The sequence below is a fragment of the Euprymna scolopes genome, chromosome 1 (genome assembly GCF_053919585.1).
Source record: "Euprymna scolopes isolate OS-2025 chromosome 1, ASM5391958v1, whole genome shotgun sequence".
In the NCBI taxonomy this organism is placed as follows: domain Eukaryota; kingdom Metazoa; phylum Mollusca; class Cephalopoda; order Sepiida; family Sepiolidae; genus Euprymna; species Euprymna scolopes.
The window spans coordinates 187,916,989-187,932,425 of NC_136482.1; positions in this window are offsets into that span (position 1 = coordinate 187,916,989).

Genomic DNA, 15,437 nt, shown 5'->3' on the forward strand with positions numbered 1-15,437 from the left:
TAACTACATGGATGCAATATTTCAAAATTGCATCGATATTATTATTTGTAATGCTTTATTTATTCTCCTATTGCATTGGTAAAATGTCTACCCTACCAGGATACACACCTAAGACAATTCACACATTCCATGGATTATTTAAGAGTCTATGATAGATTTTTAGATCTTCAATACAAGATGTAAAAGTCTGCCATCACGATACAACAGGGAGGTGTTCGTACGTACGAAAACAAGAGTTGTAATTGTAATCTATTCTAACGAAAACAACAGATAATATTTTTCGATAAATTAACATAATCGAGAAATGCCGACGGGACTACATAGCCAATTTTTAAATAGCCAGAGTGCTCCACTTTTTAGGGCGCTGGTTTTGCTTATCTCACGTTCCTGGCATTGTGTCACATCTTTTTGCGGTGAGAAGTGAGAAGGAAATAAATATCAAGACAAAGTCGTTTATGGTTGAATGCCACGTCATTATTACAATCAAACGTCTTTAACATCTCTTATCAAAGGCAATGAAAAGTCCCAACAGAATTTATACATTTCGTATTTCTTCCAGTGGTTAGATTTTAAGTGGAGACTAGAATTAAATGTCCTAGAGTTTATAAGCGGTGTTTTAGATAATCCATTTGGATTTTTTATACACTCCTAAAATTATTAGCCTTATCAAATGTCACGCACCGAATTTATTGTGCTTCTTTGTAGAATAGCAGAAGTTCAACCCAGCTTTGCTTGGACCCTATATACTGTTCATAATTTATATATATTGAAATGTTTGACTCATGTCTAGGTAACCTAAATCTAAGATTTCAAATGTTTAGACCTAAAATTGGCGGAGGGCTTTGGTAGAGTCTGCAAAGGTAAACTTTTTCAACTTTAACCTTTTGCAGCAAAATTTTCTCCCAAAAACTGAATACAAATCTTGCTGCATATCTGAATACCCTTTATGTAAAATTTCAAATATTTAGACCCAAAATTTGCTGAATAGTTTGCTAGAGACCGCAAAGGTCAAATCTGTTTAACTTTGACCCCTTGGTAGCCAAATTTTCGGCCAAAAACCGATTAAAAAGATTTCCCTGATCCCAATTTTGACCTCTTAACATTTATTGTTTTGGGCTCAAATAAAGTTAAAAGGTTTGATCCATGTCCAAGGAACTTACATCTAAAATTTCAATTGTTAAGATAAATAATTGACGGAGGAGTTTGGTAGAGTTTTCAAAGGTCCAATCGTTGAACTTTGGCTCCTTGACAGTCAAATTTCTGTCCGAAAACCGATTAAAAAGATTTTCCCAAATCTCAATACCCCTTATGTCAAATCTCGAGTCTGAAGACTGAAAATTAACAGAGTAATTTGGTAGGGAAATGTACACACGCAGACAGACACACAGACAATTTCACTTTTGTAGATATATAGATTATCATATTCAAAACAGAACGATGAACACCTTTTTTGCATAAAAATTATACCCTCGTTTAGTCGATAAAACTGATCACATAATTTTCCTCAATATTTGTCGATACGTGTTCTAGTAATGATAAGCGTAAATATAAGGTAGTTCCGTTCAATAAAATGGATAAATCGATTTGAATCGAATTGCAACAGTGTATAGTTAGGCATTTTCGAAAATGGTAACATTTAATCGCATACTATTCGTGACGGATTCTTAAAACATAAGTTTCGGTAATTAACGGTTTCGCTATTGAAATTGTTTATGAATTGACAAGAGAGATGGCAGAAAATGTCTGACATCCTCCAGAGATGTGAGGATACGAAGAAGACATAACAAAAAATGTTATTGTCAGTTAAAGAAATTATTTGATACAATGGACTTTCTTTATAGTCCGCCATTTTGAACGTGGTTTTCTATTCATCATCCAAATGCGGTTAAATCTAAAAATTCAGTTCCCAAAGTTAAGACGCCAGAAGTGGACACGGGGAAGCTAAAATATGGAATGAAAGTCACTAAGCAAGAAACGAAATACGAAACCATATGGAAACAAGTTAAGCATGCATGGTACTCCATGAGTGCACAGTGAACGAGGCATAAAAAATGACTAAGTTCAGCATTGCTCCCCCAGACAGAAAAGAATTTAAATATATTTTTTAATTTGTAAATATTTCAAATTATAAAGCATTTATTATAAAGCATTTCGAAATAAATGGTAAACAGATATAGCAAAACAATACAATCAAATACTGGAATAGATACATTGAGAGCATTGCCAAGGCTGCTGCAAAGAAGGTGGACTCTCTCTACCGTGCTAGAAAACTACTTACGCCTGAAAGTATCCTGTACCTCTATAAGGCCACCATTCGCCCATGTATGGAGTATTGTTGTCACGTTTGGGTTGGTGCATCTGCTACTAGTCTCTCACTCCTTGACAGGGTTCAAAAGAGTCGCCAACCTGATAGGTCCTGAACTGTCATTTAGGCTTCAGCCTCTGTCCCATCGACGAAATGTTCCATCCCTCTGCCTGTTCTACAAATACTTTAATGGTGAATACTCTGACGAACCACAAGCACTTGTACCCCCTCGATGTGAACACCTCCGACAAACCCAACAAGCAGCTAAATCTCACCCCTTCACTGTAGAGATCCCTAGGTGTAAGAAAGCCTCCTACTCAATAATTTCTTCCCCAGAACTGCTAGACTTTGGAACTCCCTTCTGAGATTTTGCTTTTAAAACTGTACTGACATGCAGAAGTTCAAGTGTAATGTGAACAGACATCCTGCTGCTCATCTCCTTTCATAATACCCCTGCAACTTATGTCCTGGATAGTAGCCCACTACTTCAAAGTGGCACTGTGCCTTGTTTGGGAGTGAAAATTGAATAAAAAATAAAAATAAAATAAAGCCAGTCATGTGTGTGCGTGGTGGACACTTAATATTTCTTCTTTATTATTTGAAATAAATCATCTTCATGCAAAGTCTTCCACCATCATGGATGCAGACATCTTTCTCGAAATACGGACGTAGCTTAAAGTATATTAGCTGTTATTTTTACAATCGTCGAGTCATTTATTCATTTTTCGTTCCATCCAGTGCCCCTTTCAAGGAGCTGCATATTTCCCCACATTAAATATCGATTCAGTATCTAACTAGGCTCTTGTGAGGACATGAAAAATTACCGCGCATCAACCCAAAAATATTTTCCGTGATAATTTTATAAATTTACTTACATAGAGACCCGGTCAGAAATAAAATTCTGTGTACATACATTATTTGAATGCAAAAATATTTGTTTCATTTTTTTAAATTATTCTAAAATTATTGAAATTTTCTGAATGTTTAATTTAAAATTCCTAAAAATATTGAAATGAATATCGTATGTCGCTATTCTTTTCTCAAAGAACTATTTTTATTCTTCAATTTTCCTGCATTTGTTTCCTCATTAAAATTTGTTCATCTATTTTTTCCATTCAGTATTTGTTGCTAGCTTCCGATATCAAAAAAACATGACCGAAACGGATCATACAAATCTATTTATTATTTTTTTAAATTCGTTTCTTTATTCTATTAGTCCCCAGCCAAACTTTCACAAAACACTCGTCTAACTACCACCACTAACAACAATACCCCACGCTTTATTTGTACTTATATCTAACCACATATTCCATGAACTAAACTTCTTTCCTAGAACTGTTCGCCTATGAAACTGTTTCACGGGCTTACTTTCCAGCTAACTACAACATGGTCGGATTAAATTTCAATGTATCAAATTCTTGCTACCCCGTCCCCTTAAATAATCAAATTATACCAGATTTCTACGACTAACGATTACTACGCTGCTGTCTCGGTGACCACCGGACACTCATATCAATCTTTATCCTCTAGTTGCCGTCGGACCTTGACAAGTAGTGATTCCCCTATGCTAAATAAAAAAAAAGGAAATTTTTAAACACACAAAAAAATAGAAATTTTAGCGAATGGAAGGAAAAAAAGTCATGTTTTTGAATTTTTTAATGTCCTCAAGGACCCGTGGCGTAACGGATAAGTACTAAGAAAAATTGTTCTAAGTGACACTCTTCAGGAGGTTGAAGGTTTAATCCTTGGTGCGATCAATGCCAAGAATACAATGGCAAATTACTTAAGACTTATACTGGCCATGGTTGATGGAACAAGAGTATGCTACCCCGCTGATTAATTAAAGAGTTCCGTTCAAAATTTCCGAAGTAAATAGGCACACCAGAAGAAGCTTGAATGTTATATCTGCTGAAACCTTGTACGAATAACACTAGATGTGAACAGTGGCCCAAAAAATCAAATTTAAAATTAATAAATAAAATATACTAATATTTATTTGGAGTGAATGGCGAAAGAGAAATTATACACGTGCATCAAAAATAATTACAGACGGGGGTTTATTCTTGTACTTGGTTGGGTTTCGTTTAGTTTGTCTGTGGGAAAATGCGCACGCACACGCACGCACGCACGCACACACACACACACACAAAAAAAAAAATGGGCCAAACGTGAAAGGAAGAAAGAAATCGATTTTTCAATATTTTTCCATGGATTTTTGTTAATTTTAACTGAATATTTCTATTTTGCAGATCATTATTTTTATAGCATATAACAATAAGTGAAAAAAATGAATCCTAAAAATGGTAAGACCGCATCTTGGCAAGGATATAAAAAACGAATTGCAGGATTAAGGCAGTCACAGAAGACTTACAAGCAGATTTTTGATATTATAAGAAAAGAAAATGTGAAAACATTTCTGTAGTGAAGCGAATTGGTCAAAGGTTCGAAGTCGAATGTTTGGTAAAAGGGAAATCTGAATCTGGTCGCTCTAGAGCATCAATTTTGAAGGATGACCACATGCTTAAATGAACTGTTTTAAAGGATTAAAAGAAAACTTATGTTGACCATAGCAAAGAATTCAAAACAGGGGCTTGAAATTCTTTCTAGATATACAATATCTAGACGAATGAAAGAAATGGGATTTTCTTCTAAAAGGTGTGAAAAGAAACCATTTTTATCTAAGAAGACATCAATGATAGAAAGAAATTTTTCTCGTATTATGGCAAGAAAAACACAGGTTCAGCAATGTTTTCCGGTCAGATGAATCAAGGTTTTGTCTTGTTAGTGATGCTCCCAATGCTCCCAAATAGTGCAATCAAAGAACTGGAGAAAGATTTTTACCAAGTTGCATAAAAACGACAGTTAAACACGGGAATGGAGAGATAATGGTATGGGGAACTTTTACTGCAGCAGGAGTTGGGAAACTTATTAGATGTGAGAAGTCAATCAATGCAAAGGAATACATTCGAATATTAGAGACAGGACTGTTACCAAGTATCCAGAAGCAAGAAATATATCGGAAAATTAATTTTCCACATGATAATGCCCCTGCACACACTGCTAAAGTCACAAAAATGGTTTTCTGATAATTCAATTAATGTGATATTTTGGTCAGGTCAAAGCCCCGATTAAAACCCAATGGAGAATATTTAGTCCATAATATCTCGTACATTGGATGGAAGAACTTTTGAGAACAATGACAAACTGTGGAAAGCTGTGTAAAGCGAATAGAATAGCGTCTCCTCTTCACGGTGTTTCACTTTGGTTGAGAGCATATCTAAAAGGATTGATCTTTTAAACAAATCAAAAGGGAATGCGATTCCATACTAATCATTTATTAAAGTAAATGTCTTGTTCTGTGTTATTAGTCTCGTTTAAGTTTCCTTGTTCAATAGTTTTTTGTTCAATATAGCTTTCAGTGCAATAAAATGTATAAAATTTGTTTGACCCATTTTTTTGGCTCACGAGTATATATGCATGTAACAGGATTGATGCGAGCAGAAGAGGGGGGTCGAGCATGAATAAGTTAATGGAATGATTTTTAAGGAAGTAAAAAGTTGACATTGAGTTATTTTCGGCATGCTCGTAACTCTAGCTTCCCTTATTTTGTTTTAGTCCTCACACTCCATGAATGGTGCTTCTGACAAAAGAGGAAGAATTGATTTTTTTTTATTCAGAACCTACTATTATAATACTGATCGTTGGCTAGGTTTTGTCTTAGAACACTTTTTGGTAACTTCTTCCATCAACTGGCATGATACCTTGTCTGGATCGATTTCCATAAAATGTTACATCTTATCTGGTTGTAGAAACCCGCAAAAATGTTTATTCAGCTTGAAGAGAGAAAGAGAGAGAGAGAGAGAGAAAGAAAGAAAGAAAGAGACAGAGAAAGATAGAGAGAAAGAAAGAGAGAGAGAAAGAGAAAGGGATCGAGAGAGAGAAAGAGAAAGGGATCGAGAGAGAAAGAGAAAGAGATCGAGAGAGAGAGAGAAAGAGAAAGAGATCGAGAGAGAAAGAGAAAGAGATCGAGAGAGAGAGAGAGAGAGAGAGAGAGAGAGAGAGAAAGAGATCGAGAGAGAGAAAGAGATCGAGAGAGAGAGAAAGAGATCGAGAGAGAGAGAGAAAGAGAAAGAGATCGAGAGAGAGAGAGAAAGAGATCGAGAGAGAAAGAGAGAGAAAGAGATAGAGAGAGAGAGAGAGAAAGAGATAGAGAGAGAGATAGAGATAGAGATAGAGAGAGAGAGAGAGAGAGAGAGAGAGAGAGAGAGAGAGAGATTCACCTGACCGGTGTTAGATAGTTCAGAACATCGGGAGATTCAAACCTATGCATGTTTTTGTATTCTTGTCCATTATAAGCAAATGCAGTTATTGTCATTTTACAATGTCCTAGTTTTCATAGTACCTGAAGTATTTGAGACTGGAATATGATAAAATGTTGCTTTCCATTGTTTTAAAATGTTGATAAAACTCCGGACGCCACAGTTAAATGCAAGTGAAAACATTTATGCTTCACTTTCTTGATACGTTACATTATTTACTGAGTAATGCATGCGTTATTTTGTGAATAAATAAACTGAAAACTAGAGATTACAATTATACTATCGACGAAAGGCGAACAGTTTCTAAGACAGGAGAGTAGAAAGTGGCTTTGTGTTTACTTTCAGCAACCTTGTTAATCTCACTTCGCTTTTGTCTTTTAGTCCTCACATTCTGTAAGCGATATTTCTTACAAAGGGGGAAGAATGACCCTTTTCTGGGTCAGAAGCAACCCAATCGGTGTTTTTTTTTTTAAGTAGTATTTTGTTATTTAAATTTTTTTTAGTTCTTCATATCCAGTTGCTTCTTGCCTTGTCTGGAGTGATTTTCACACACAAAAAAAAAAATGGGAATAATGACAATTACAAGTTCGTAAGACAAAATGTATCAGATTGAAGCGTCACTACTAATTGTAGATGAATGAATATTGAGGGTTAGATTTAGGGAGAGAGATGGAGAGTAGTTGGGACTAGGTAAAGGTTTTACATTTTAAAAAGGTTTGGTAAAAAGTGATTTTTGATGAAGGGGACCCGTTCAAACAGAGAAAGTATAGCCTTCTCGCCTGGAGTGCATTTCATTCACACTAAATTTTATATTAACTTTTTGGCTGGTTTGTTTTATAGCATATTTTTGAGGCCATTTTAACTGCTGTTTTCGAACGCACTTGAACGCACGTTGCTCCAGGGAGAAATCAGAGTTCATACAATTTCTTAACATTTAATTCAACACCGGATAAAATTCTAAATCGGAACATGTTTATGACATAACTAGAAAAATGTGGTGCTTATCAAAGTGAAAGGATTTCTAATTTTATCGTCTTATTTTCAAACACATTTCTGTATATCTATCTTACAACAAAATTATATATCTTCATTAACAAAATATTAACGTCAGAAGAGCGCATATATTTTGTCTTTCTTAAACTTTTTGTCTAGAAAAATTTCCGTCTTTCATATATATATATATATATCCGTATTTCTGTGTTTGTTTGTATGTTCACAATGCCGTCATGGATGACGTCATCATTGTGTATATATAAATATTTAGTGATATGACGTTATAGAAACTGACATAAAGATAGCGCCATGAATAGGGGAGAAAAATTGAGATACGCCGGACAACATGCTAGTATATATATATATATACACACACACACATACATACACACACACACACAACTTATTCAGTGTTGCTCAGGTGTTAATCCAAATATGTCATCGTCAGTATATTGTTCATTTCTTTTCTTTTTCCTATCTGCTTTTCTCTTAATCATCTCTTGAACTGGTGCTACTACTTCATCTATTTCCTGACGTTTTTCATTTCTCCATCAAATATGCTGATACTCTCCTCTTCATTATCTTTCATTTATTTTTATCTTTTCCCTCGCTTTCATTCACTGCTTTTATTTGTATGACATCTACCATCTAACGTAAAAATGAACGAGCAAGCAGAATTATCACAATTTTAATACCATACAAATAGACGAAACCTACACGCAATGTTTATCCATTTAAAACTTTTATTAAACTGAAAAATAATTAAAAAAAAAAAGAGTTTTATTAAGAATGTGAATGTTTATAGTTTAACATCATTTATTTCAGTCTCCAGACATTTTAGCCAACGCATCCAAAAATCAACAGCGATTAAACCATTCCTGTAATTACCCGTTTTCTCTTGAATGCGGTATAATGCATGTTCTATGCAGTTCTAAGAGGTCCACCTTCCCAGGCTTTGCATTTTCTCTTTGAGAAGGGGTTATTTTATTACTAAGGCACCCTTATTAGGGAATGTTGACGGAGAAACACACGTATCTTTTGCACGGTCTGGGTGCCCCTTCTCTGGAGCACTGACTTTTCACACTTTCTCATCCTAGTGTCAAAGTTTTCGCGGTGGGAGAGAAATAAATACACATGTTATTAAGCATGTCAGCATTGTCGAAATGAAACAGTTCACTGGTTTCAAAATTCGTTGCAACTGTCGTGTTTCGACCAAAGCTCAAGAATTCCTATTCGTTAAGCCACATGTGTAAACAGACACGAGCACCTGCGCCTGTTGATCATGGCCGTAGAACTATAAGGAATAAAGGGCGATAATTTATATATTTTATACAAGAAAAATACGAAAATATAATGCGCCTTTAAAGGGATACGAAGCATTGATTATCAACTTAATACCATATCATTGACCATCAACTTAATAATCGGACATCTCTGGTCCACTTTACAAAATATTAACGCATTTGATGAAGACAAAATGCCTTAAGACAATAAATAAACCACATCCTTTAAGAGGTTGTAAAACAATATTGCACTTGAATATATTTTTATCATTAAAAATCACACTCATATGCAAAGGTAACTACATGTTCACGCATGAGTTATTAAAGGTTGATCTTCCCTGCCCCAATAAACAATAACATATTTAAAAGAAAAAAAACCTTATCGTTTTCTAACTTGCTTTTTTCTACTATACAAGGTCTAGTGTGTATGTACTCGCTATCAGAGATTCTTCGTGCGAAGTTTATTGGTGGAAGATGTCTGCTTGTAATTGATTGATTAATCCATATGAAAATTGTCACCAATCTTCATATCTTTTTTTTTGTCATAAAAAAAAAAATACGAATTCTGCTTTTCTCTAATGCGGAGCAATTATAGCACAAATTTACTTCTGAATCGACTGAATTTTTATTTAATTATTTAAAAGCTGTTTGTTAATATTTTATTCTCCTACGTGTCCTTTTGTTCCGGGCAAAATCGCTAGTAAGGAATAAAGACACTTTAAAATACGAAATTTAAAGCAGTGGAATACGCATTCTTCATAATTAGAAGATTATTTGGGAAATAAATGGTGAGTCGTGTTTTTTTTTTACCGAATGAAAAGGCAGATTATATTTGTGTGCCTTTAATCTGAATAAAGACTCTAGGAATTGTTATTTTTTATTTTCCACACTGCCCATAAAACAAAGTGATTTCATTATCAAGTCGATGTCTATTTTATTTATTTAATTCTTGAAAACAAAGAAAAGAGTAAAAAGGAAGACGAAATGTTTAGAAGCAAAAAACAAAAAAAAACAAAAAAAAAGTAAAAAGAACAAACATTCCTAATGATGCTACCTATAAACATTGACATTTTTCGACTTTCCATATTGTTTCTTTATTAAATAAAAAATATCAAAATATAAAGTATTTTTCTCTTTAACAAAAATTGAATATGTTCTTAATCCATTTTCGCATTCCAATAATTATATTTTTTTCTTTCGTCAATGATTTTTTTTTTGTAATTCGAAGTATGAAAATATTTCAACAACAGTTAAAATTGTGCTATTTTCAACTCTGCAATAATTTGAGGTGAAAATCTTGTTTTTATTCTTATTTTTTATTTGTTTGTTTGTTTTATGACACAATTACGAAACAAAAAAAGACAACTGGGCATATGAAATAGGGTCGGTGAAATATTTAGCGAATGATCTACATTTAAAAATAGTATCTATATGTGCAATTCTTATAAATTTGAAGATTTACGATTCAAAAATAAAGTAAAAAAATATAAGAAAAAACATAACTGGAAATCATTTTTATATCTAATTTATAAAGCACATTATGATGGTCTGTCTGTCTGCATTTTGTCAAACTGTATCTCATCAGGGACGCAAGAGAGCGGCGCAAGGCAGGTTAAATGACTAATTTTGCTTTTTTTTTAATAAATCGTCAAGCCATGAATATATCCGGTTTTTGTCAAAATTGAATTTATTTTTTTCATGCAATCACATTTCTTTAACACATTACAATACGTGGATGAATTGCAGCAGCTTTTTCAGATGATAATTCATTATGTAGATAAAGTCTTGTTGGATCCTGGATATAACCTTAAACTATATTCGATGGTGAGGCCCCAGCTTGCGGGCTCTTCGAAATGTAGAGCCATCCTTTAATTGCCATTTGTCCCAGGTCCACTCTGACCCGGAGTGGTAGTAGCTGTTAGGGTCTCAACTACGGGTTAAATAGAAACTGACTTGAAAAAAAGAAAATTCTATTAAAAACATTTTTCCAAATCACTGAGTTCGGCATTAAATAGCCTGAAAAGGGTTGATATGCCGTAAAACAGAAACAACCAAACCAAACTCAGTCTCGTTGTGTAAATGACACGTTATTGTAGATTATTTTTGTCATGCGAAATATGAAAATATTTACAGTAAAAATCGAGCCATTTCCAAATCTGCAATAATTTTAGATGAGAGTCTTGCTTTTATTCGCATTTTTATTTGTTTTTTGTTTGTTGTTTTTTTAACTAGATTAAGAAAGAAAAAAAAACCCAACTTGGCAGGATAAATAGAGTCGGTGAAATTTAAATTTAAGAATATTATCTATATGTGCAATTTTACTGAATTTGCTGCTTCACAATTTAAACATAAACTTAAAAAACAAATCACTGAAAATCGTTTTCGTTTTTCATTTAATTTATATAATTTATAGATTTTTCACTATGTCGGTCAGTCTCCATTTTTTTCAAACTGCATCCTCCCTGACACGCAAGATCGAACAACGATGCGAGGCGGGTCAAATGATTGCTTTTTCTGCGGACTGTTCTCATATGAGTCGGTAAAAATCGCTGCTAAGGAGTCAATATTGAGCAAAACTGGAGGTTGACAGGCATAAATTGACTTAAAATGCTTTTGTATGCATGCGCAAATATACATTTATACTTAAAGTTCATTTAAAACTGTTTATCTGTCTAACGATAGCTCAAATGATAACGATCAAGGCGGGAGCACCAAATATTTTGAATTCGATTCTTGCTGATGGCACCCGAGTCATATTTTCTTTTACTTTTTTTAAATCTCTATTTTATACTGGGTGCAATATAATAATATATAATTGATTTTATGATAATAACTACGAAATCTGCAAGAATTAAAATATCATATTTAAGCGTATTTTATGACCGGGCAATGCCGGGCGTCCTGCTAATATCACGTACATGGCACCGTAAACCGCAAGATGAAATCATCGAACAATCGTGACTGAACGGCAAGACCTCGTGTTAAAAATTAAATGTTCTCTAATCGAAATACCTATCTTTTATTTGTTAAAAATATATCGGATAACCATAATTTCTGCATAACAATTCTTTATTATTGTCAAAAAACATGCACATATGTATAATACTTATATTATTCTGTGATGAATTTTATTTAGAAAATAATATTTAAAAGATTAATATAGAATCCTGAGAAATTTGGTCAGCATTGAATTCGAAAGATTGAGCAGTGAACTCTTTATTAAAAAAAAAACAACAACAACAAAAAAAACAACGTAATTAGAAATAACTGTTCTTTTTTATATCATTTTAATTGGAATTCATTATTGAGATGAGTACTATTTATTAATTTTTTGCTAAATTTTATTGCGGACTATTATCCTCATCTTTTCTTAGTCATTTCACGACGTTTCGGCCAACTATTCCTCTGGCCTTCGTCAGGTGGTAACCGTGACGGATAGGAACTCTGAATCTCCTGACTGCATTCTCAGCAATTCCTGCCATCCGTAGTTGTTGTCGTCTCACCACGTTTTGGCCAAGTAAGCCTCTGGTCGGATTTGGGTAGGATTGAAACCGCTATGTTCAGACAATTCTCACCTGGAACTGTAGAGATTCAACGTCTATCAACTGCGCCACGGGCCCTCGGGTGAGAATTGTCTGGAGATAGCGGTTTCAATCCTACCCAAAGCCGGCGAGAGGCTTACTTGGCAAAAACGTGGTAAGACAACAACTACGGAAGGCAGTAATTGCAGTGTTCTTTCTTTTTTTATTATTTTTTTTACTTCATTTAACACGAAGTTCGTTAGAAATCGATCTTACAATCATAAGAATTCACCAGTGTCGCTGTTCGAGAAAAAATAATTCAAAACAACTATGAACACTGCAGGATTCTAAATGCAAAAAATTTCGCTTTTCAAAAATATTATTTATGGATTTAGATCGCCAGAAGAGTTAAGACAAGGATCAATAAAGGTTGTTTCCAACATTGAATTAAAACGCTTGAAAAAGGGTTATAGATACCAGATAGTATGCAAGACTACACTTATCTGACTGAATAGAAGCGAAGAAAAATTCAAGTCTCATATGATTGTGACCAGCAATAAAAAGAAAACAAGTCGTGTAGATTTCCTGCGGTCAGCGAAAATTGGGAAATAAGCCGATAATATTGCTGGTCAGCAACGTCCTTTTTTATCCATTTACTCCTGTGAATTTTTAAATTTAAATTGATAGGATATACATCGGTATATGTGCCTAAATCTAAACGTATATTCCATGAACAAAGATTCTTTCTTAGAACTACACGCCTGTGGAACGCTATTCCGTTTGCCTGCTTTCCAGCTGACTTCAATTTGGTAGTTTTCAAGTCCAACGTAAACAAATTTTTGATGAACTATTCCCTTAAGTAATCCAATTTACCAAATTTCCACTACTAACGATTACTACGATATTAACTTTCACAAGAAACACCCGTCTAGCTGGAAACACTATCAATAATTCCCCCTCTCTTTATCTGTGTCTAAACCTAAACATAGATTCCATGATCAAAGCTTCTTTCTAAGAACTGTATGCCTGTGGAATTGTCTTCCGTTTTCCTGCTTTCCAGCCGTCTGTAATATGGTCGTCTTCAAGTCCAACGTGAACAAGTTTCTGATGAGCCGTTCCACTTAAGTTAACAAATTTACCGAACTTCCATTACTACCGATTACTATATTGTCCTTTTGACTACTGTTCACTCTTTAACACTTATCCTTGAGTGGCCTATCGGCCTAGATAAGTGGTGACGCCTATGTAAAAAAAACAAAAAACTCATTGACTATTGTACACTTATTAATCATTATCCTCGAGTGGCGTCCGGGCCTTGGTAAGTGGTGGCTCCTATGTAATAAAAAAAAAGACAAAATGGGAAAACTCAGTTTCTAATGCATGAAGAGCATAGGACAAAAGTGCTAGCCATTGTTCTCATCAAAGCGGCAGGATAAAAAGCTACAACGTGAAAAATAACTGACATAAGGAAAAGAAAGTTAACCAATGAAATCGGATGGGAGTATTTATGCGAGTTCAGCATTAGTTGAGTTGAGAAAAAATATTGAACAAGATTAAGATGAGGGAACTACTGCAACGGCGTACGCACGTATAGCAGCAACAGTCAAATGACCGAGTCATGTGCGAGATGTCACAGGAAAGAAGAAGAAAAACATCTATAATATAAAAGTGGAGATATGTGTTTGTGTGTGCACTTTTTTTGTATGTCTGGCAAAGTTTTTTTTTTGGGGGGGGGGAACCATTTCTTACAACTTTTTATATACTCCCTAGATTATAATATCTACGATTTACGAAAGAAGGTCGTCTATCTCTTATTTGAGCCACTTTTACACGCTGTTTTCGCGCTATTTCTTCCTCTCGCCTGTTTGTTTGGCTTTTCAGTATAAAAGCGAAACTATGAAAGCGAAGTCGTATGCTCGGCCCTTCATAGCGAGATGTTCAGAAAGCTTTGATCACTGCGGAGGAAACCCATCATAGCAGACAATTGCTATTCATTTGGACACTCCTTTTTATGGGGAACTGGTTTTCCCAAACATCTTGGGGAAGCAAACAAATACGCAGAAATCTTTAATTGCGTGATTTCATTTCTCTATGGCGTGATGTTTGACCTAGAAAACCAGACGTTCGTTTAAGCACCTGCATTTTTTAAGCGTTTAATTTCAACGATTCTCACTTGCCTGCCCTCTTAGTGTCGCGGTAAGATATCACATTTTCTTTTCCGCCTTCGCTTCAAAACTTCGGGTTCGAGCCTACCTGCCTATCAAAACTTTTTTTTCCTTTCCACACACCAACAAACATCCGGGCAACGCCGGGCACCCCCGCTTGTATTATATAAAAGAGATAAAACGTGGACCGTGGCGGTTAGAGACAGACAGAGAGACGTGTTAAACACACGTGGCCTAGAGCGACAGGAAAAGACGTGTTCTAAACATGGACGAACAATGACAGAGTATCCCGTGTTCGACACGGTAGATTCTTGTTAAGCACACTGGAGTATAAAATAATTTGAATAAGAGACAAGGCGTTATTCTAGAAAGTACCTCTAAATAAATGTCTGTTGGGTCATTGTATCTCTTTTTTATAGTTTTTTTTATTATCGTGAAAAGTCTATTCAAAAACATGACTACGTAAAAATGTCTCAGTGCATAATCCGTTTAAACCTTTTTTCTTTTTTTGGTTTTAGTTTCTTTTTTCCATTTGTAAAAAAAGGAATATCAACGTATTTCTTAAAATATGTACAGACAAACTTTGAATACGTTGAAAGGGGATGGAGAAACTCAGTTTACCGTTCCAATAGCGAGAATTATCTCTGAATTAGAAGCGACCTCGATAACATACCACAAGGATGGACTTCCGAGAAAAAAAGACCAAAACTAAGAACTTTCTCTGATGAGAAATTTGAAATCCGAAATTAATTAGAAATTTTTTCTATTTGCACCCAAAAGCGTGTTCTAAAACTATTTTTCATTTCGTGTGTGTGTGTGTGTGCGTGTAGTATAATAATTCTCCAAGTTCC